Source organism: Amblyomma maculatum, chromosome 4 (genome assembly GCF_055883805.1).
Source record: "Amblyomma maculatum isolate TAMU_Amacu chromosome 4, ASM5588380v1, whole genome shotgun sequence".
Lineage (NCBI taxonomy): Eukaryota > Metazoa > Arthropoda > Arachnida > Ixodida > Ixodidae > Amblyomma > Amblyomma maculatum.
Window position 1 is genome coordinate 132,226,960 of NC_139347.1, and position 23,517 is coordinate 132,250,476.

General features: G+C 44.9%; 2 long non-coding RNA genes across 2 annotated transcripts in view; one reads left to right on the plus strand and one right to left on the minus strand.

Moving 5' to 3' along the window:
* The window catches only part of LOC146192601 (uncharacterized), a 434,750-nt gene that overhangs the window by 155,914 nt on the left and 255,319 nt on the right, over nt 1-23,517 (plus strand). The gene's annotated exons all lie outside the window — the stretch shown is intronic.
* LOC146192602 (uncharacterized) overlaps nt 9,225-23,517 on the minus strand; it is a 52,704-nt gene continuing 38,411 nt past the window's right edge. Inside the window, exon 3 of the long non-coding RNA XR_014706403.1 lies at nt 9,225-9,620. This is a non-coding gene — a long non-coding RNA (uncharacterized LOC146192602). The remainder of the gene's footprint in view (nt 9,621-23,517) is intronic.

Sequence of the window (23,517 nt, forward strand, 5' to 3'; positions counted from 1 at the left end):
CATTTGCCATCAGCTACAGTACTACTCTCAATTGGGACGTCACAAGCAGTGATAGGTCGGCGGATCTTACGATGTTACGAGACCGGATGACGTGATCGAGTCGAGCCAAGTATCCTTGAAGTTTGAGACAGACACGCGGCTTCTACGCCAAATAAGCCTGTGTTCCATTTGACACATCTGCAGTATTGATTCTTGTCGACGACATTTTTTATTTGTCTTTGCATCCTCGCAGGCAGTAAACCAAGCTTACGCATTTGGAGTCATCAAGGCCGAAGATTGCAGGACTGCGCTTAAGTCTACTTAAGAGCAGAAAGGTGAAAGCCACTTTACGCAGAACTGTCTTAGCTATTTACTTTGTCATTGTCATTCGTATCATCGTCATCATCATCATCATCGTCGTCGTCGTCGTCGTCGTCGTCGTCGTCGTCTTCATAATTATCGCTACTATCAGCATTATCACCTAACTGCGCCGTCATTGTCATCCCCACTATCATCCTTATCATTGTCACTGACTCTATCGGCCTTTTATCCCTACTATCATCCTCACGTTAGACAAGGAGGGTTACGATCAGTTTCCAGCGAGCCCTTCGTGGCGTAGATTTTTTTATTGCACTCAAAATATTGGCTTTTTCTCTCGGCTGGAGATCGGAGAGATAAAGGTTTGTTTTCCGGGGTAGAAATTTTTTTCTTTTTTTTTTTTGATAGTCGATTGGACCAAACATGTCCTGCAGACACTTCCTGTTAAGATTTCAGCAGCCTACGAGCCAGGGAAAACTATCGCCTTAAATAGACACTAAAGAGAAAAATAAATTGGCTTGCATCGATAGAATACCAATTCCTGACTGTAAAAAATCCGCTCTGAATGAAAACAGAGCTGTTATAAGGTAGTAAAGAGGAAGAACAGAAATACAGGTATCGCCGCCACAGCCGAAATGGCCGAGACTTGCAACTACAAATCACGTGACGCGCTAGGGCTCCCGGAGGCTGACAAATGCGAATTACGTTGCCCGTTTGAATGCGGTAGCAGTTTTTGTCTCGAATATGATAACATGCTTTTGTCATACGTAAACGACGGCGAAAAGACAACGTAAACGTTGCAAGTCAAATACAAAAATATATTTGGAGGCGCCACAGGCGCCCACTTTAGTTTCGGTTATGTTCCGGCTCGGGCACTTCGTGCGTGCTCGGATTGTTTCGTTTTGGACCTGCGGCGCCTGAAATACGGGCTCGGAGCAGCAGATGCACCTGGCTCGTTCCCATTTGAGCATTCGGAGGCGCGAGCGAGCGAAATCCGCTGCCGCCGACACGCTCCTTCGTTCACACTTCTGCGCCAACATATCGCCGCCGTCGCCGCTTCGACTGCGAGCTCTCGTTAACCCCGACCTGACCGCTCGACTGCAGCTACGTACGCCATGAAGAGTATGCATATGCTAAGTTCCCAAGGAAAAACGCATTATCATTCAATCGTTGACTAAATCAGGGCACATCTGTCCCACATACTGTGGCAACAAGCGCTTCAATGTGCTATTTGCAGGCATCGTAAACATAAGGGGCATAATTGCCCCTCATACCAAGGAGAGCGTCGATCGTATTCCAAATGTCATTGTTCCCCTGTTGCATTCTCGCCTATTGCGCTGGTCGCCCGGCGAAGGAAGGGCCTCGAATAAAAAGTAAAAACTAAAAAAAATCACTTTGTAGAAAAAAAAAGCCATACGACCAGAGCGATTCGAACTCCCTTCTACTTGCTCCATAACGTTTAACCCTAACCACTCGGCCACGCCGAAACTGGGAAGCTGGGAAACATTTCTGTATGTTATGTCCGGCCGCATTTATAGTGAAACTTCGTGTTTCGAAGTGTACAGATCGTTGCTGCCGGTCTAAACATTACAGCTTCTTGACCATCGGAGCATGCTGCCTGCTCTCACGACTTGCAATAATGTTCTGGATGCCTATGCGCAATATATTGTGCAATGGAATCATTTTAACATGTGGAATTTCGCAGCGCTGGCAAATTTAGGAGCGCCGGCTATTCATGCTCTGCTACCGTGGACGTAATTTTCGCTGAACACAGAGCTGTAGCTCACATCTTCAAGGAAAAAAGTGCGACGAAGCTGCAAAGCTGGCAAGCGCAGCAACGAGGACAATATTTGGCTGGTAACAAAACCTTATTTGTATGTAAACATTTCGGGAAGCGTTGTGATGACCGAGGGCTCGATTTGTTTACACGCAGTGCAAGAAGAAGCTCAAAAGCTTGAGAAACACGTACAGAAATGCATTACAAGAGCTCTTTCTTTTTTTCCTCTATGGGCCCATTGCTCGGTAAATTACACTCGTCATCGTTTTATTTACTTCGGCTGTGGGCGTCACATATTGTGAGCCGATGCGAGTACGCTGTTGCCATATTGGCCCCTGAGGGATGCTAACCGGTCGACGCGGCGGGCCGCGCCGGCTCAACTTCCTCAATTCCGCTCTCCGTGCCAGCAATCACGAAGTCTCCTCTTGCGCCATAGTGGGCGCCATTCTACCCTACTACGTAGTAGGAGAAAACAGTTTGAATTCGACTGGTGGGGACAAAAAAACCTCAACTGCTTATCAATATCTCAGCAATAATTCCATTTCTTGCTGCCGGATATGCGGCAACAATGTCACGGAATGCCGTTTGTTAGATTTTAACAGCATAATTGGGTGTCTTTAGTGTCCCTTTAAAACAAGGTTTGCGCAACCCTTCCTAATGCGGTGGCCACAAAATGCGACATACAAATGAAAACAACATGCCTGAGCTATATTTCTGTGGAACGTGACTTCATTCAGAAAACATTAAACTTAGCCCTCAATTTACATGAGACCTATTCAGCAAATTCAACACCTCATCCCGCTGTTTCTTTGTCGGAAAGCACGCCTTACCTCACTCCTATGAAGACAGCTGCGGCGCCAACCAGTCGCGCGAGGCGAAGGCACGCGCGCAGGGAAACCAACTGCTAGAAAACACGAAAAGTTAACAGTGCATGTTTATCATTCTGCTGATCTTAAAAGATATGTTATCTCTCCTCCGCAGATATTTTTTTCTTTGCTTTTGCCGAAATAAAAACCAGTCTGCAGTAAAGAAAGCAGAAAATTGTATTTACACCAGTGTAAAAAAAAGAAACACGTAGTGCGAGGGCCTCCTCCTACTTGAAGCCAAGATTTCGTGCACATTCCTTGCGTTGCTGCAATCAATACGAGATATTTTCAACGCCCCTGAGATGGAGCGAATATTTAGCTCTCTCTCTCGATCCTCGTTCGCGAGGAGACCGCGTCCGCGATTGGAAAGCCGTCTGGCCGAAATGGGCTCGACAGAGACGCACGTCTGGAGCCTGAGCGCCGCCGTCAGTCCGTTTCCGAGATGGCACGGCCCTAACTTTGATTTCCGGTGCTAGGCTTCGCACTCTGGCGGCACGGTCGGCGCCCGATGCGCTGGTTCTCCTTTGGATGGCCCCGTTATTTTTTAAATTTTATTTCAAGTCGAAGGACGATGTGACGCTTTCATCTCGATCGATATTTTCGGTAATGCACGCGAGCGCCCCTCCAGATGAGCGCACCGTAAGCACTAGAGGTTCACACCACTGCTCATTCACTGTAGAACCGGTAGTAGGAAACGGCTGCCTGCTCCTGTGCGAGGCACGGTGTTCATATTTGGCCCATGCTCGCAAGCACATTTCCCAAAACTGCGGAAATGAATAATGCGCTTTATTACAGTGGATATCAGTGAAGTAGCCGAAAGAGGATAGCGCACAGAGCTAGGAGGCGCTTTTGCAGCTTTTCCTGTAACGGGTACGAAGTATCTTGACTGCAGGCAGCTCGTCAGTGGTTTCAATCGCGGTGCTAGCGCTTCAGCACTGAGCCAGTAAGCTTCTTCTGTGCTCTTGGTGTTCTGTTTGCTTAGCCCTACATTAGGAGCTCATACATGTAGCCCGGATATTTTGATGTGGGCCGACTCGGTGCAGTAAAGGCAGAGCAACATTGGTAAAGTGGAAGACTTTTTTTTTGCTTATTGCTAATGCATGTAGAACGGTTTAGAGAAACGGTGCTACTAATACCCTTAAATATGTAGGGAGGATGCCGAAATTTAGAAAGCTATATGTATAACCAAATGGACCCTACCCTTTTATGATGGGATGCACTTAAAGTTTGGTTAAGGGTGCCTGGACCATGGTCCTAAACTCTCTACATTCCCATTAGTCGGGAAATGTATGCGTTTATGCGCGAACACGAAATCAAACCCGCATAGAAAGACCATTCCCTACATCTTTGCATAGCAATTACGTGGCGAAACTAATCGGAGAGCAAGCAAGGTCTTAGAACTTTTGGTCGTCGAACATAGGGTGTTTTGCAGGATTTCAGATCGTAAGACAGAACTGTGGTCGATAGCATATGCAGCTATTCGTCCAAACAAACTGCTGCTCGGCTACAATGACTCTGCGTTAAGTATACCCACTTCCATCCCGCACATAGTGGAGCGACGGCCAAACACAAGGCGGGGCTGTACATCAGTGCCTTACTTCGCAAGGTTAGACATTTTTACCGGCCAAGGTGCCCCCAGGCCACTGACGTCTGAGCAAGTGCGCGACTCTCGTTTTTCGCTAGTTTACATTCTTTCCACAAGTAGTATGAAGCGAAGATGAAACCAGTTAGTCCGCGCTTCACTTAAAAGTTTGCTTCCCTTGCCGTCTACGCTTAAAGGAGTATGCGGAAAGAATTTGGTGGTTTGCTTAGCATACACGCATTGATACCTTCTTAAAGGGAGGTTCTTCCACTCGTTTGCGTAGGCGAGCCACTGTGCCTGTGCGGCGGTATGACGCATAGAGCGAGTTTTACAAGCGTTCAAGACAGAACTCAAAGGATGCTGCCGGGGCGCTCGAAGTCGAGCTAACTCACCGCCCCATCCTCCGGCATCTCTCCTCACATGATATACGGGGATGAATGTCGAAAGCAACATCCGCTGCTAGGGACACCGTAGTGCAGGATTCCAGTAATTGGAACCTCAGGGGTTCTCTTACACTCAGAGACATGAAAGAGTAGTAGTTGCAGTACAGGTGTGGTTTGCATGTCGCTTATAACTAAAGAAAGCCGCGGGGTCAGTATGAAACGAACAACCACGGGCTGAGTAGTCCTCTGCTTTAACCGCTCAGCCACTGAGATGGGGTGCAGCAGTCCTCACACTATTTTTAGGAATACGGAGAGGAGAATAAAGGCAAGCTGCGAAGTATCACGGCAAACAGGCGCGTACGAAGCGACCAAGTGCGGCTTCATTGGGATATCACTTTCAAATGTAAAGTAACTGCGGAACATTTTAAGCAACTACTGTGGATATATTTACGCGCAGGGCTTGGCGTTCCCATCTCTACCAAAACGTTCGGTTTAAAGTTAGTGCCACGCTCGTGGCGAGTAGTTAGTTGTGGTGCAATAAACCCGTTAATGGAGGAATGGCACTAATTGGACTAGTTCAAATTCGTCCGCCTTTCCCTACGTCCACATCGGGAAACAATAATAGTCAGCTCAGAAACAGCTAAAGGATACTATATGTTTACGCCATATTTCTCAGGAATGTTCATATAACGAAAGGAAAGTACCAGAGCTGTAATGAAAATTGGATCAATTCGCACGGCGCTATGATCAATTCTTCGTGACACAGGTTTGGCTATAAAAGAGCTCCTCTCTCGTGGTCTAATACTTTCTGTGTTTATTCATCATCATCATCATCATCATCATCATCATCATCATCATCATCATCATCATCATCATCATCATCATCATCATCCTGATTATACCCACTGCAGGGCGAAGGCCTCTCCCATATTTCTCCACTTAACCCGGTTCTGTGCTAGCTGCATCCACTTGACCCCTGCGAACTTCTTAACCTCATCCGCCCACCTAACTTTCTGCCGCCCCCTGCGACGCTTTCCTTCCCTTGGAATCCAGTTTGGTACCCTAAGTGACCATCGGTTATCCTCTCTTCCTAATTTATCCTAATTTCCACTAGAATGTCGGCAACGAGTTATTTCTCTGACCCACTCTGCACGCTTCCTATCTCTTAATGTTACCCCTACCATTTTTCGTTCCACAGCCCTCTGGGTTGTCCTCAACTTAAGTAGAACTCCCTTGGTTAGCCTCCCCGTTTCAGCCCCACAGGTGAGTACAGGTAAAATGCAACCGTTGTATACTTTCCTCTTGAGCGATACCGGTAAGCTGCTAGTCATAATCTGCGAGTGCTTGCCAAATGCGCTCCATCCCAATCTTATTCTTGTTATTTCCTTTTCATGGTCCGGATCTGCAGTTACAACCTGTACTAAGTAGACATATTCGCCTACTACTTCCAGTACATCGCTACCTAATGTAAACTTCCGAGGCTGTTGAACATTACCTTAGTCTTCTGCATATTGAGTTTCAAGCCTACCTTTCTACTTTTCCTGTCTAAGTCATCAGTCATTATTTGCAGTTCATCCCCCGAGTTGCTTAGCAAGGCAATGACATCAGCAAATCGCAGATTACTGATGTATTCTTCATCTACCCTTATCCTTAACTGCTCCCATTCCAAGTCTCTGAATACTTCCTCTAAGAAAGCTGTGAATAGTACTGCGGAGATTGTGTCTCCTTGCCTAACACCTTTCTTTATGGGAATTTTGTTACTTTCTTCATGCAGAACTATGGTTGCTGTGCGGCCACTATGTATATCTTCCAGCACTTTCACGTACGGCTCGCCTACACCCTGATTTCGCAATGCCTGCATCACCGCCGATGTTCCAACTGAATCAAATGCTTTTTCGTGATCAATGAATGCTATGTATAAGGGCTGGTTATATTCCGAGCATTTTTCTATCACCTGATTGATGGTATGGATATGATCGATAGTAGAGTACCGTTTCCGAAAATCTGCTCGATCCTTTGCTTGATTGCAGTCTAAGGTTGTCCTGATTCTATTAGCGATTACCTTAGTAAATACCTTATACGTAACAGACAGTAAGCTGATTGGTCTGTAATTTTTAAGGTCCTTAGAGTCCCCTTTCTTATGAATGAGGATATTGTTTGCATTCTTCCATGATTCCGGTACCGTCCATGACACCAGGCACTGCGTATACAGGGTGGCCAGTTTTTCTAGCACGATATCACCCCGTCCTTTAGCAAATCTGTAGTTATGTGATCCACTCCAGCTGATTTCCCCCTTTTCATAGTTTCTTATGCTTTCTTGACCTCGTCCTTCGTAACTGGTGGAACGTCTGACTGTTTTTCCCTACCGCTAATCTCATTGCGGTCCTGACTACTTTGGCTACTGTAGAGATCTGTATAGAACTCCTCGGCTACTTTGACTATCTTATCCATATTCGTGATGACGTTGCCCGCCTTGTCCCTTATGGCATACATCTTGTTTCTGCCTATGCCCAATTTCTTCTTTACCGCTTTAAGGCATCCCCCTTTCTTTACAGTATGTTCAATTTTCTAAATGTTATACTTCCTTATATCGACCACCTTGCGCTTATTTGATAAGCTTTGAGATCTCGGCCGATTCTATATGGTCTGTTGGATTGGAAGCTTTCATGCTCTGGCGTTTCGTAATCAAATCTTTCGTCTCCTTGGAGAGTTTACCGGTATCCTCTCTAACTATCCTACCGCCTACTTCTACCGCGCACTCAGCAATGGTATCTCTGAAATTATTGTTCATTGCTTCTAGGGTAATGTCGCCGTCCTCGGTTAGAGCTGCATATCTATTCTGTAGCGAGATCCTGAATTCTTGTGCCCTCCCTCTCACCGGTAATTCGTTGATGGGGTTCTTTCTCACTAATCTGTTGCGTTCCTTCTTCAGATTTAGGCTGATTCGGGACCTCACCATCCTGTGGTCACTGCATTGCACTTTCCCGATTACCTCTACATCTTGCACAATGGCGGGTGTTGAACACATTATGAAGTCGATTTCATTTTTAGTCTCCCCATTAGGACTTTTCCATGTCCATTTCCGGTTCTTCCGTTTGCTGAAGAAGGTATGCGCTCTGCAAACTAACTAGTAACTCCCCCCTGCTATTCCTACAACTAATGTCATAGTCACCTACTGCCTTGTCTCCCGCCTGCTTTTTCCCTACCTTGGCATCGAAGTCGCCCATTAGTACAGTATACTGCGTCTTTACTTTTCGCATTGCCGATTCTACATCTTCGTAGAAGCTTTCAACTGCCTGGTTATCATAACTACATGGAGGTGCATATATGCCTGTACAACCTTCAGTTTATACCGCTTATTAAGCCTAATTACGATGCCTGCCACCCTCTCATTAATACTATAGAATTCATCTATATTGCCCGCTATATACGTATTGACAAGGAAACCTACTCCTAGTTGTCGCCTCTCTGTTAAGCCTCGATAACACAGTACATGCCCATCCTTCAGTACAATATATGCCTCATTCAGGCTTAACCTCACTACGCCTATAACATCCCATTTCATACCCTCTAGTTCCTCTAACAGCACTGCTAAACTAGCTTCACTAGCTAGGGTTCTAACGTTAAACGGTGCCAGGGTCAGTTTCCAATGGCGGCCTGTCCAGCGGAGCGAGACGTTCTTAGCACCCCCTGCTGCGTGACAGGTCTGACCGCCGCCGTGGTCAGTTGTTCCGCAGCCGCTGGTGACTGAGGGCCGGGGTTTTATGCAGATTATCATGAAAGGTTTTGGCCAATTACTGCACCAGGGTGGCCAACTCCTGTTCTGGTGAGGGAGTGCGTTGCCGGAGGTGTTCACCGGCATCAGGGTCCCACCGCAAACCTCTTTATGCAATTCCATCGACACGCGATTTTTTTTTTAAATCCGGTTGAGAATTGCGCGGCAAACTGCGAGAATTTGAACCCCGGTCCTCTTGCATGCGAGGCGGATGTTCTACCGCTACGCCACCGCTGCACCCTAGCTTTGCAAATTCGATGTCGGTTAGAAGAATGTTGGGCTTGCTGGATAGATCTGTCCCAATGTTTTGTGATGTGAAGTTGCATATCTAGAACATGAAGTTGAAGCTGCACATCTAGATTTAAGATGACTAATACATCTATCACACAATCAGCTTTAATGTTATTCGAATCGAATGTCATTCGATGCATCGAATGTCATTCGGTTTCTGTTGATGCTACACAGTAAAGTACAATGTCATTCGCACATGGTGGCAATTACGATCAGCTATAAAAAATACTGCACTTAAGGGACATCAGTGCGCATAAAAGGCGTTTGAAATCACTGTGCAACAATGTTAAGGTGATCAAAACATTTCTGTACGATAGTACAAATGAAAAACATTACTCTTGGCTGTGCTTTAGCACTTTAGCCATTAAACTCCAAGCCAAGTATCCGGTCACAGACAAATTCAATAAATGTAAACAAATGATATGGCTGAACACAGCGGAGCGCGGATGCACAGTGCGGAGACGCACGGAGACACGTAGAGCATGCAAGTGACGTCCAAGCTGTCAGGCACTCAGTCCCAACTTTGAATAGTTCCAAGATTAACATACGGGGAGATGCGGCCGCCCAGGAACACAGCCCAAAATGAACGTGAGTCGCTGCCATGACTGGACCACTGCTGAGACCGAGAGTAATGCCATTGCGCGAGAGCCTGCAGTGCGAATAATTTTACACTGAAATTAACAGGTTTTAAAGCAATACTCTAGAAATAGAATTTTTAAATTTCACTCTGCACAGAATATGTTGTTGCGTTACTTGTTTCTGCTGCGTATTTGGCGTCAAGAGTACACATTCGGTTCGCGATCGAATACGAGTGAGTTCCCCAAACTCATTTGATGAAGAATATCATTCGAACTTAATGACGTTAATTTGTTTCGTGTAGCAGGGTAGTAATAACATTAGATGCTAATGTATTTCGGTACGAATGACGTTAAATTTGCACGTATGAAAGGGGTATAAATGCCGACATTCTTTTCATGTTCGTTGTTTACATTTTTGTGGGTGTTTTTTAATCTTTTATTTGCTTTTTGGAGGCTTGCTTTTGGCGAGCGAAAGATATTTCGCTCATGCGTTTAAATATAATGTACCATGGCGAATAAAGTTGCTGAGAGTCAGCGCTTATCTTGTGTCATCTTTTCTTTCCGACTATTTTGAGGAGTCAGTGATATACATAGCAACATTTAATTGTCGTTATTCACGCGTACTAATGGGTTTTCAAGCTATTTTCCTGTATACCAGAGCTCTAAATCAATTGTTCCATTGTGTTCAAAAGTGAATACCTTGAGAGACTACTATTCCACAAAACCAGAACGGGATCCCCCCGCGGCCTCTGAATCGCCACTGGCTGAGAAGCGCAAAAGCAATAAGCGCTTTTCAAAGCGAGGTCCTTCGTGCTCGGCAGCCGTGCAGGAAATGCGCGGGGAAGATTGAATGCCGGCGGCGGCGAAGAAAACAGAGGTGCCGACAGAGAAGGCAAACTTGCAGGGAAGAAGGAAAAGGACAACAGCAGCTAGACCTGTCGGTGCGCGCATAAGCAGGGGACGCCGGTCGCATATAGAAACGCGACGATGCGCAAGACGAATGGCCCTGTGGCTGGGTAGCACGCCGCTTGGTCGCGGCATATTGACCAGCCATACTCATTATTCCCCCCCCCCCCCCCCCACCCCCTTTTCCCACTTCCCATTTCCCCACCTCTGCGTACGGAGACCGCGTCTAAGGGATGGTGTCACAGGGGCTTTTTTTGCGAACCCGGTAAACACATCGGTCAATGCACACAGCAGAACTTATTGCTTTTTGCCACTCCAGCCCCTGAATGAAGGGTACCAATTTGCAGAATGGAATTTCAGAGATCGTTTACGCAGGATGTTTTAAAGCGACTTGTTTTTTGCTGCACTCAAAGAATGGAGAATTAAAGCAAGTAAAAATAATGTTTTTTTTAGTTAAACGAGACCCACAAACTGTCGCAAGTGTGCGGAGCTGGGAACGGACTGCACTGTGAACAAAAGACAGGCTGCACTGAGTGTCATCCAAACAAACTCTTTTCATTGAAAGAACCGGTGCCCACAAAGAATGGAGTTGATTGGGTGCAGAATTAACAGACAATCCTCTTGAATATGACGAAGGTCATTAAGCAAGATCTTGATACAGCAGTGGTTGCGTGTCGATTATTAACCACGCTGATAAGTCCCATGTCTGATGGCGATAACTAGACCTCCAAAGCGAAGCAAAACATCGTGCATAGCTATATAGTTTGAACCATGCAATGGAATCATTACAGGAAAAAATGAAACATTTCAAGGAACAGACTCCTAAATGTAACCCCCCACTGTCACAGTAAGGTGCACACTGTATTGCAAATATTCGCTATTTCTGTGTTTTTAGCCGCTCGTACACTCTTTCCAAATTTTACCCTCTTCTCTGTGAACCTCAATATGGTTCCTGTGCTCATAAAAATATTTTCACGTACTCTGTGATTCGGGGAGCATATGTGAAGGCACAGAACTTTAATCCAGAGAGTCAGTCTATAGGGAACGGCACAAGTTGTTGTTGTTGTAGCCTTAGTCAATGGCACACACCCACGAGGGATAGTAGCGGCACAGACGCGAAAGCGCATGCATGCAACACATTCTCGTCCTCTCCCCTTGAGTCATGCGCCGCCTGGAAACACTAGGTGGCATTATAACAAATTCATCATCAGCATCACCAAGCTTCATTCGAAATCAGATCAAAACCGCCTTGGTCGAAATTATTTTTTTCTGGCGAGCGCAGAGGTCACTGGAGGAGATTTTTGCATTATCTCGCCATACTTTATTCCTTGCAACTTGAGACAAGGTTCATTTTTCTTGGTAATGACTCTAACAGTGTAATGGCAATTCGACGCTTATTTTCGCTTAATGTAGTCCCCTGTGCTGACTGCATCCACATTACCTCAACAGCCATTAAGATCTTCACCAAATGAGTCTACTGAAATCTACCCTGCTACACCAACGTTCTCTTGCGATTCCGTGTTATTCTTTGCGATTGTCGGTTGTCGTCAATTCACACCACATGCTCTGAAGATGCTCATTTCTTCTTGATTTCATCTAGAACTTCCGCAACTACCTTTTGTTTCCTGACCCAAACTACACGTTTATTGTCCCTTAACGTTAGACCTGTCACTTTTCGTTTCATAGGTGTTTTAGTTGCCTTCAATTTAAGTTGAACGTAATTCGTTACCCTCTCGGTGAGTACCATGAATACAGCATTATACAGCTCTTTTATACCTTCCTCTTGAGGGATATTGGTAACCTGTCGTGCTTGCATGGTCTGGGGATATCTGCCAAGTACGCTCTGTCCTACGTTTACCATTTCGGTTATTTCACTATTGTACCCAGATCTGCGGTCACTACCTGTATGAAGTAGGTGTATTCCCTTAAAAGAGTGAATTGTTGGGTTAGTTGGTGTTCTGATATCACGAGTATATTATTTAGAGCAAAGCGACAGGACAACAGAATACAGGACGAACACGGGCGCTACTGACAACTGATTTATTGAAACAGAGCGAGGCATTGAGAACAGGCCTGCGCAGCCGCTACCTAACGAGTAACTAGGAAAGCCGTTTACAGTTAGTGCCGACGCGACAACGATTCACGTTTCACTTACACAATTCTGGCCCTGTTTTTCAATAAGGTAAGCTTCCAAGGTTTCCCGAACAATTTTGGGGTAACTCCTACCGAGGATTGATACGCTACGGAAACCTGGCTCACAGCTGGAGCAAGCAGCAGCATGATTCGTGCGCTCATAATTTTCCAGATCTTTTGCATGCACCCTGAGACGGTCGTAAGCGGCTTTCCAAGTGACTTGCTAGGTTGCGGCTGCGCAGGCCTCTTGTATATTTATATGCCTTGCTCTGTTTCAATGCATCAGTTGTCAGTAGCGTTTATGTTCGTCCTATCTTTGTGTCGTCCTATCGCTTTGCGCAATATAATTTACTCGTCTGTATTCCTTTGCAGCTCACAGCGTCTTGTTATCTATCATAAACATCTTTTTTCTCAAAGGCTCTTGAACATTACTGGGCTAAAGGCAGGAATATGGGAAAGGCGCTTACCCTTAAGCGGGTACACTCAGACTGATGATGATGATCGTTCCGAAGCTGTCCTATCCCTTGTTCTTGATTCTACCTTGAATAGCATTGTGTGTCAGCCTTGTGGGCCATTGTGTGCATAGCATTGTGTGCCATTCCCTGTGCAAGCCTGCTGTATTCGTGTATCTTAAAACTGTTCGTCACATTTGCCGTTCAGTAAGTTCACCATGAGCCCGACGCTAGGGTTTTCAGTTGGGGTACGCCAGATGGGCTCTCTAAGCCCGGCACGGCAGCGCCCGGATCTGTCGGGCCGAGAACATTGCTACAGCTAACGTCAAGTAAGAATGCCACGCGCGGACGCTCGAGAAGGAGCAGAAATGCCCAGGCGATCCCTTTTTCTTCTCTTCTGCTGCAGCACCAGGCTGACCAAAGAAGAAAGACATAAGGCACTAAACCGACGTGGCATTGTGTGAACGTACATTTCGTCGAGCGGTTGGGCTGAGTCAATTCACCCTCGTCAAATGGGCTGAGATATCTGGGTTAGACGGTAGGTTGAAACGCGCTTTCCGGGTTCAAAGCTGCCAAGCCGGGTTGAATCACGGTTTGAAACACGGAAACCGCGTTTCAATCCGACAAGCAGGCTCCTACACTACTGCCTACTTTTTTATTCAGGTTCATGTAAACCCCGTACATGTTTTGTTCAACTTTATCGTGTGGTGTGTTGCAGTTATTGTTGCCTTCGTAAAAATGGTCATCATGAGGCCGCGTTTATAGATGATCGTGACAGGTGCATATTGTCGTCTTCGAGTACATTAGAGCTCCATTTTAAATTCCATTTTAAAACAGGTAACATGGTAGACAGGTTTATTCGTGTGAGCGTCGATTCTCGTGCGCGCGTTGTCGACGAAAGTTTGGCATGATCTTGCGGAGTGGTCTGGAGTTCGAAACGTTCTTCTGTGAAGAATCTTTTTAAAAATGCCGGAAAACTACCTCACCTTCTAATGTTGCTGTTTTTACTTTTAGTTTCGCATTAAAGTTTTGCGTATATTCCTCGGTGATCCTGTGCGCAGGCATGGTTTGGCGAAGCTAAACCATGGTGATGAGAGTTAAGTGCCGGAGCATATGCGACCAGTATCCGTGCAATAGAAGCAGAATGGAAAGTATTGGTCGTTGTCCTATACAGACGTATCTATTTATCGTAGCGGCTGGTTGACGCGTTGATGGGAGTCTGGTCGGCTGCGGTTGTTCGAACGGAACAAATGGCTTGTGGGGAGAGCGGACGAGACCTTTCGAAGCGCGTACTGCGGCAGCGTGCGTCATCACGTACTGATCGTGCGCTGGTGGTTGCGTGGTTAGAGGCCTTTGTACAGGCTACGCTGCACCTCCAAATGCGTGCTGAATCTTCTTCCAAAATCCATTAAAGACGGCACGTGTGGCGGAGAGGAAAAATACTGGAAGACGTCGCTGATTTTCTTGGACGAGCTCTCAGATGGCAGGGAGTAGAAGTCACTCTCCAAATAAATCGTTTTGTGTGCGCAAAGAATACTTCCGACTGGTGGTTCCAGATGCCGCGTCCGTACGTCCAGCAGGGCTGGGCAAGATACTTCAAAAAAGTATCTTCCATACCGATACTCGATGGCTTAAAAAATTGTATTTCCGCTACCGATACAAGATACCGAACTGAAATCGATTTCCGATACAGATACTCAATACTATATCTTCGATAGTTTGATACATCTCTGAAATCCCAATATAATAGAGGCTGTAATATTAACGAAGCTGGAAAATTTTGCCATGCTTTCTAGAACTTGCAGTGGTAACTATATCGCAGTTTTTGTTTATATGAAATGGCTTAAACGAATCGACAGCACAGATTTATTGAAGCTCCACTGTCTGGGCAGCTGGCCTTGTCAGAACTTCACATCGAACTGAAGACATGGTTACAAAACTCTTACAAGCAGCCTAGCGAACAATTTCTTTAAGTTAGTGTTCTTCATACGAATCACCCTGTGAGCACTTGACTACATACAATTAAATCTGAAGCTTCTTTTACTGGTTTTCATTTAATATAGTGAGCGAAAAACGTTTATTTTCTTATATACTACATGTTACTTGCCCGATAGCCCTCTTCGTTTTCTTTGCTATAAAACTAAGTGCTGCGTGCGCTTGAGAACTTGAGCAGGTATTCTGATATTAGTGCGATGGCAAACTTTTGAAGCTCGAATTCTGTGTTATAGCTAGAGGATAACAAAAATAAAATAGCTGAACGTTTTTATTAGTTTCTAAATAGCCCCGCGATGAGGGTGCTCTGTAAGCGAAGCAAATAAGAAAAGCCTCTATATATAATTCGACTAGCACGCCGCACTGCTACATTTGATGAAGGGGCCCTTTACCAGGAGATAAGAGTGAAGCATAGCCGCGTCGGCTCGAGGATCTTGAAAGTAGTTAATAAAGTCAAGATTCACTAGCGTCTCTTAAGAACTTATTCTTGTTTAAATAAAAAAAAAAAGAATTGTTCTTTTTAAGAGAGAGTGGCTAGTGTGACGTAAATCAATTCGCATATTTCGAAAACATTTTAACAGTTTATTAATTTATGAAACAAGGGTATCTTCACAAGTTTTATTCACGTTTCGCTGAAATGTTTTTGGCAAATTATTCTTTTACCATAAATTTTTTATTTAAATTTATGTGCTGGAAACGTGCCGTTACATATAATTTATGTCGCGTATTTCTTAATATTTTAGACGCAATTGTTTGTGCATAAAAAACTTAGTGGAGGCCTCTTCCCGGCGCAGTTACAAAGAAAGGTGTTTGTTTCGAATGAAACGCTGTAAACTAAGAGAACGGCGGTTAGCGGACTGCATAGTGGCCGTCTGAGGCCTTAGACGCTCTTGCTCTAGCCGCCAAGCAAAGCCGACATGCAAAGCACAAGGGTCCGAAGAGCTAGCGTCGTGCATAGGTTACTGCGTTCGTCAGCACACTGAGCATGCTACTTGACAAGAACCACATGGCTCAGAGACGGACAAGGCGGCGAATTGCAGAAGGGTGGGAGCAGCTAGGGATGAAGTGCACGTGGTCCGTACTCCCTTTTTGTCTTCTTTGTTGTTTCTTTGTCGATTTTATTCTTTGTTTCTGCTTGTCTGTTAAAGGCTTAGCTGCTTCGTGGTACGCATTAGGTGCTCACAAGTAGGCAACCTCATGAGCACCTACTTGACATTGGCTCCTTCAGTTTTAAAGAAAGAGAATATAGATAGATGGAGGCTAAGAAGACGGGGCGTTTGAAGAAAACTTTGAGCAGAAAGGAAATCAGGATGCACTGCAAGCAAAGATGCCTCCCGCCTTGTACTATAGCGCCTTAGCGAGCGCAGTCGACCAAATGTCTGACACACAGTGGCTTCAATATTTTGCGGAGTATCGAGTATCGTTAAAATACACGATAGACCGAAAATGTATTTTCGATACCGATACTCCAATACTTTCATTTTCAGCACTCGATACCTGATACCGATACACAAAATGTATTTAATGATAGTATAGAAGATACGTGTATCTTCGATACTGCCAATGACTGACGTCCGGGATCGTTCCGGTTGTCGACGTCTCTGTGGCGAACTCAGCGATGGTTCTTTAGAGGTCTCGTACCAAGAAACCGAGAGAAATGTAGTTTGTCGTTGCTACACATAGGAATATTGCCTCCTTTCCAGTGGTCATAGCGACTTCAGTTCACCAGAAGAGAAGCGCCATATGTTCAACGCAAGCAGTTACTGTTTCGTCCAGGTTTTGGACGCGGGTCTGAAGCAGTAGCCCACCTCTTTTCGTTCTACTAATACTCGGAACATCTGAAGAAGTCCATTTCGCAAGTCTATGTATGTTGCCAATAAGTCTTTCGATTTTTTTTTATCAACTGCAGATGAGGCCGCATCACACAAAAATGTATTCCTTAGTTTCACAGCCTCGACTCTAGTATTCAGCGCAGCACCACAGTCTAAGACGTAGAGTCATTCTTCTGCGTTTTTATTCAGTTGCCTAGTAAAGGGTTAGTTCTCCGCCCACAGCTCTTTGAAATATAGTTTCAGGGCCACTTCTGTATTTAGGATGGATGCCACACTCCTTAACGAAGTTACTGGGGATGCAATCAAGTCTTTCTCCAAGGCGGTCTAGCTGTCTCTGAAGCATCCAACCACAAGAAGAGACGCAGACTGTAAAGGGCGTAGGAATTCCAGGCAAACGTGTTGCTGTATTTTGTCTTAGATATTTCGCCCCGCACTGTATACCGGCAATCATGCTGTACGCCTAACCAAACTTTTTACTCGCTTTTCGATTGCTCCGCCTATTTTAAGGCTTGCCGACAATGCTCATCGGACGTAAAGGAGCGTTCTCGTATCGATAAATTACATTTCAAAGACTTCATTGTATTTTTTTTTTCAATTTCAAGATCAGGCATAGATTATTAGGGAGGATGAACTCTGTATTGCCAATAAAATATCAATAAATACAAAAGGAACGTATGTTTCAAGTTTCGCTATATATATGTATGATGCGCATATTTTGTTCATATAAAGAAAACGAGTAACTTAAATGCGAAATATTGCGGTTAGTTATGTTCATTTTTTTCCCACCTTTCTGGCGGCACGGACTTTGTTTACAATGATCAGAAGTAAAGCCTTCACCTTGGTTTGATTAAATCAATATAGATCATAACAACGTTCAGTAGCACGCGAAAAGCAAAGCTGCGTCTTATTATCGTTTTTACGGTTTGTCCCTCCTCCGTAGCATTCCATGATAGCCTAAAAATAATTAACATTATGCTGTCCGAGAAGAAACGGGAACGTGGAAAGCGTTCGCTGCTATCCATTAGTACACCGTGCTCAGCAGCAAAATATAGGATTCGTCTAGCAAGCAACAATTCTTTGTCCGCGAAGCGATACAGGCTGGACAAGCCACACATTAATCTTCGCTATCTCTCCAACAGGCTACTTGTGTCAGATTAGACTTCACGCCATATATATCATACTGAAGTTTTCTCCGAGTGATCCGAATTTCGGAAAGAACAACGCCAGACTGCACATCAAGAAACGGTATATCCTGGCTTGAGGCTTTAATACCTTTCCTTTAAATTTTTCCTGACTCGGATGTAGTACTTGTCAGATGCGCACTTAGTTTAATGCATTGTACTCGGCTCACGCAATAACGGAATGAAGCAAGATATTAAGGGAATTCAACGGCAACGATTATTTAGAAACATCACAATGTTCTTTCGTATGTATATCAAATCAATGTCTTCGGGATTTATTTAAGGCATCATCTGGCATTTGTTTTCCCATAATTGAATAATTAGTCGATATTAGCTTATTACCTTTTAAATATAAAGGAAAACGCTCAGGTATGAATAGCTAAGTTGTCAAGAGCAGTAAAAATGAACCCAAACAATTACGTTGCTCTTGCATTGCTCTCTTTATTCAGAAAAAATGAAAGTCTGCAAAGTTAAAGAAATAGCTCGCGACAGCATGCTCTATATTCCCTAATTGTTCGCGACCACAGTGATTCCATCTGCTGCACGGCAAAGCGGGGCAGGATTAGCGCCTTCTGCACGGCTCAACACGGAGCTCTGTGTGCGTGGCTGCTGGTTCCGAGATAGCACCGGCGACTACAGATGGCATGCCGGGAAAGTGCCTCTTGCCGGAAAAACGCGCCGTCAGAGGCGCTTTTAAGTCAACTTGTCCATTAGGGCATATGCAGCACACCGTCACGTAGCTTTTCTTAAATTTTGTACTTTTCCTTCTGCCAAATGCAAAGTGTTGGCTTTCTACGTTTTCGAAAGCACCTGTCTGGGAGCATTTTCGCACTCGCTCGACAACCTCGCTACTGACACCTCACTGTTTAAGATCATATTTAAAAGTTTCTTAGTCAATGCGGACTAATTGCTAAAAGTCGGTTCAATTAAAATGTTTTGTACGATACTTAACTAAGATCGTAATAAATTGCTTTTTAATTTTATTCGGAAGAATGCTAAAGTGTATTTGAAATATTACCACGGATGACCTGCATAGTCAGCTTATCTATAAGAAAGTAGAGCTGACTTTATTCTGATTTTGCGGCTTTAGCCGAGACGATATTTTACCTTGAGCTTCGTTGTGCATGGATACCGTTGCTGTAAAAGGACTGAGGACCTATTCCTGAAACATCCAAGATTGGAAAACTCGAATAGTTAATCATTCGTCATCCGGATTCGCCCTTGTTGATAAGGCGACCGAATGCATATGCATGTTTTCATTGTCATCATTACGATTCTTGAGCCTAACTCAGAGCCTAATTCACAAATTTTTGTGTAAAAACACTGCAAGCATAGTCAACAGTAAGTTGTAGAGGATACTCTATAAACCAAGCAAAATACCGTACCCAGTATGTTATTTTCTTTTTATCCGCATCCAAATTCGAATGTACCACTTTTTCACTTTTTCCTCTTTGCCACGCGCAGCGGCAAGTTAGATGCAACAAGTTTGATGTAGTCTGCAAATATAGCGTGGTGATGATTCTATACATTTCAGGACGTTTACACAGATGTTAACTCATAACCCAACATGTTCTGGCTCACGTCGTGCGCAGCTGAAGAACTACCATATTAGATGACAATGGCAGTGAAGGGCTGACGTCTCGGCCGAGTTGTTCTCAATGCTTAGACGAACAACGTCATGTAAAAGGTTACAGGAGTGTTTTCCAAGAGTGTTTTCACTAACTGCGCCGTCATTGTCTTCCTTACTATCGTCGTCATCATCATCATCATCACTATCGCTGCTATTATCCTTATCAGCTAAATGCACCATCAATATTATTACTACTACCATTATCGGTATCACTAACTGCAGGGTTATTATCATCCTACTATCGTCATTATCATCATCATCATCATCATCATCAGCCTGACTATACCCACTGCAGGGCGAAGGCCTCTCCCATATTTCTCCACTTAACCCGGTTCTGTGCTAGCTGCATCCACTTGACCTCTGCGAACTTCTTAATCTCATCCGCCCACCTAACTTTCTGCCGCCCCCTGCTACGCTTTCCTTCCCTTGGAATCCAGTTTGTTACCCTAAGCGACCATCGGTTATCCTCTCTTCGCACTACATGTCCTGCCCATTTCCATTTCTTCTTCTTAATTTCCACTAGAATGTCGAGTTATTTCTCTGGCCCACTCTGCACGCTTCCTATCTCTTAATGTTACCCCTACCATTTTTCGTTCCATAGCCCTCTGGGTTGTCCTCAACTTAAGTAGAACTCTCTTGGTTAGCCACCACGTTTCAGCCCCATAGGTGAGTACAGTACATCGTCATTATCCCTATCACTAACTGCATCGCCACAGTCATCGATACTATATTCCACACACAGAATTTTGATCAGTTTTTACGCGTCCGGAGTTGCTCTTCTGTGGATTAGTTCGTCAATGGCTATTTCAACCTGACCGACAGTGATATGTCTTTCAAGAGCTTTCGTAACCTCGAAAGCTGTCGTCGCCACTGTGTCGGAAAATTATGCACAGCGAAGCAATATGCGGTTTTAGGTTCCACACTTGTGAGGTCCACGTGCGTGCCTACGCAGACGATGTTGCCTTTTTTGTGTCTTATTACGAAAGCATGAGCGCTGTCCTGAAGTTAACCCAGGAAGTTTTGGCTCAAAGTGGGAGTTTGTTAAACTTGGACAAAATTGTTGGTTTGTAGTGTGGTTCGCGGAACAGGAGTCCAGCTGCTTTGGAGAATGTGCACTAGTCCACAACGCCAAACACATACCTTGATTTATCACTCGGCAGCTGTTCTGAAAGCGGGTAGGTGTACGCGAAAAAGGCGGTTGAAATAAGAGAGCTAACCACCAGATGGAGTGGACGCGACCTGCCTGTATTCGTGCGTGCGTGCAATGTGTTTCTGGTTGCCAAAGCGATGTATATCTTGGAGGTACTCTACTGTACACGAGTGAATTTACAGAAATTTCACCCTGCATTTGCGACATCCAAATGGGGCTTTAGTTCGGAGAGGACGTCACGGACGAATCTCTTTTGGGGGGTTGGCGAAATGTGTCGCGCCCTGTCTCACTCGTTTGTGCGTCAAATGGTGCTACGATTCATGATTATTCTCCGCAACCAAAGACACCCGTCACACCAGTTTTTCGTCCATTGTATCTTGTTCAATGCATAGTCGGACATTTTTGTGTCATCTGTCGAAGGTGGGCACAGAAAAGCCAGTGTCTGCGTTGTTGTTGTTGTCGTCCTTTGTAACGCGGAAATCCACAATGTATTGAAAGAAATAAAAGTATGTAAATGTAGTCCGAACATACTAGGATTCAATCGCGTGGCCCTCAAATTGCGTGACGAGCACACTACCGATACAGTGAAGTTGTTTTTTTTTATTGCCGATACACCAAAGTTTCTCACTCTTTCATCGAGTAAAATGGTGCCTTGTGTAAGCTTTGCCGTACGCTACGTCATTATAAAGGAACGAATACTGAAATTAGAAACAATTAACTGAGTAACACAGTACATGTTCGTAAATTTTGCGCTTTGCTAACATGCGAGTTCTACTTAAGTTGAGGACAACCCAGAGGGCTATGGAACGAAAAATGGTAGGGGTAACATTAAGAGATAGGAAGCGTGCAGAGTGGGTCAGAGAAATAACTCAAGTTACCAACATTCTAGTGGAAAGTAAGAAGAAGAAATGGACATGGGCAGGACATGTAGTGCGAAGAGAGGATAACCGATGGTCGCTTAGGGTAACAAACTGGATTCCAAGGGAAGGAAAGCGTAGCAGGGGGTGGCAGAAAGTTAGGTGGGCGGATGAGGTTAAGAAGTTCGCAGGGGTCAAGTGGATGCAGCTAGCACAGAACCGGGTTAAATGGAGAAATATGGGAGAGGCCTTTGCCTTGTAGTGGGTATAGTCAGGCTGATGATGATGATGATGATGATGATGATGAACATGCGATTTGGTGGTGATATGCCGGTGGCAACTAGAACTCGACTTCGTACGACTTTTTTAGGGTAGATGGCGCAACCCCGTTGCTCGCGAACCGCGCTTGACACTCTGACCGCACTGTGGCGCCATCAGCTCGCTCTATCTGGAGCGGCTGGACAGCCATGTGCCCGCGCTGTATGCTAGCTGTGCAAATTTTAATGAACGTGGAGCGGAGACGTTTCCTAAACTACATGTGTGATTGGTACGCTGCTGACTAACAGTGCAGGACAGTCGTCTTCGTCTTCTACAAGTGCGAATGGTGTATCTATGCCTGCTCTTGCTCGGGAACCTACTACGAGTGCACACGGTGCATTTACCTGCATTTGATACTCGGCGGCGGGAGATACTCAATAGGCGTGAATGTCGAACGAGTAAGGGGACAAGAAACTTGGTAAAGTGTACAGATAAAACTTAGAACTATATTGAAGGGCAAAGATCATAGTTATATGGCACAACAAACGCGCACTGTGGACAAATAAGAGCAGGAGAAACGAATGAGAACACAATGCGTGCGGGATCCGGTAACGCTATCGCATACAACTCTTAAAGGCAGAGCCTACGTGCTGTTTTTTCTTCGAAATCAGTTCATGCGAACATTACCCCTCCCCCCCCCCCCCCCCCCATGAACCAAGAAAGGCATTCGCCTTAATAATTAGTACGTGTTTAACTCCTCTTAAAGCAAATACGACGTGCAAAAGCAAAATTTGGCACGGCTTGATATGATTTTGCATGGCGGCGTAGCTCCGAGACTTTGGCACAGATTGCGGCAAAGTGTTAAACGTCTTTATTCGGTTTGAGTTTAAAGGAAATAATGAACTGACAAAGAAGTCAAGGGCCCCTATTTACGTGGAAGTCGTGCTTGCCTCATGTGTGGCGAGAGTAGGAATCAGTCTCTCTTCTCGGCTAATGTCTACACGGAAACTTAATGGCCTTGAATTGAAGACGCATATGTTGTCGGTTCGAATCTCTGTCGCAAACGAACTTCTAACTAACTTCTAACTTCTAACTTGACTAGCAGATTCATGGTAAATGGAAAGCGGAATGGCATGACACCACCCTGAAGGCTGCACTACGAACAGTTGCGCTACAATTCTGATAGCAAATTACGTGATATTTTTGCTACCACTTCCTCTCCCAAATTCCTGCTCCCACCACTCACGAGGAAAGCAAGGCTTCCACTTAAATAGTGGCCCTTGACTACTTTGTCAGCTTGCTAGGCAATCTACTACGTCCTCATGCTGCAAAGTCGTGAGACCCCCATGGTCTTGCAACTGTAGCAGTAAGAAAAGAGATCGGATAGTTATGGTGCCTACGAGAACTGCAGGTTTCAGCACCATATCGGTGTACAGCATACGGTTCAGACAGACGGCGAAATATCTCTATTGTGCAGAAAGTGTTTATTACATTAAACTGCGCAATACCGCTTTACGAAATTTATGAGCACGTTGGGCAAGCATACGCCCTTCTCCTTCGAAGTAAGTACTGTGTGT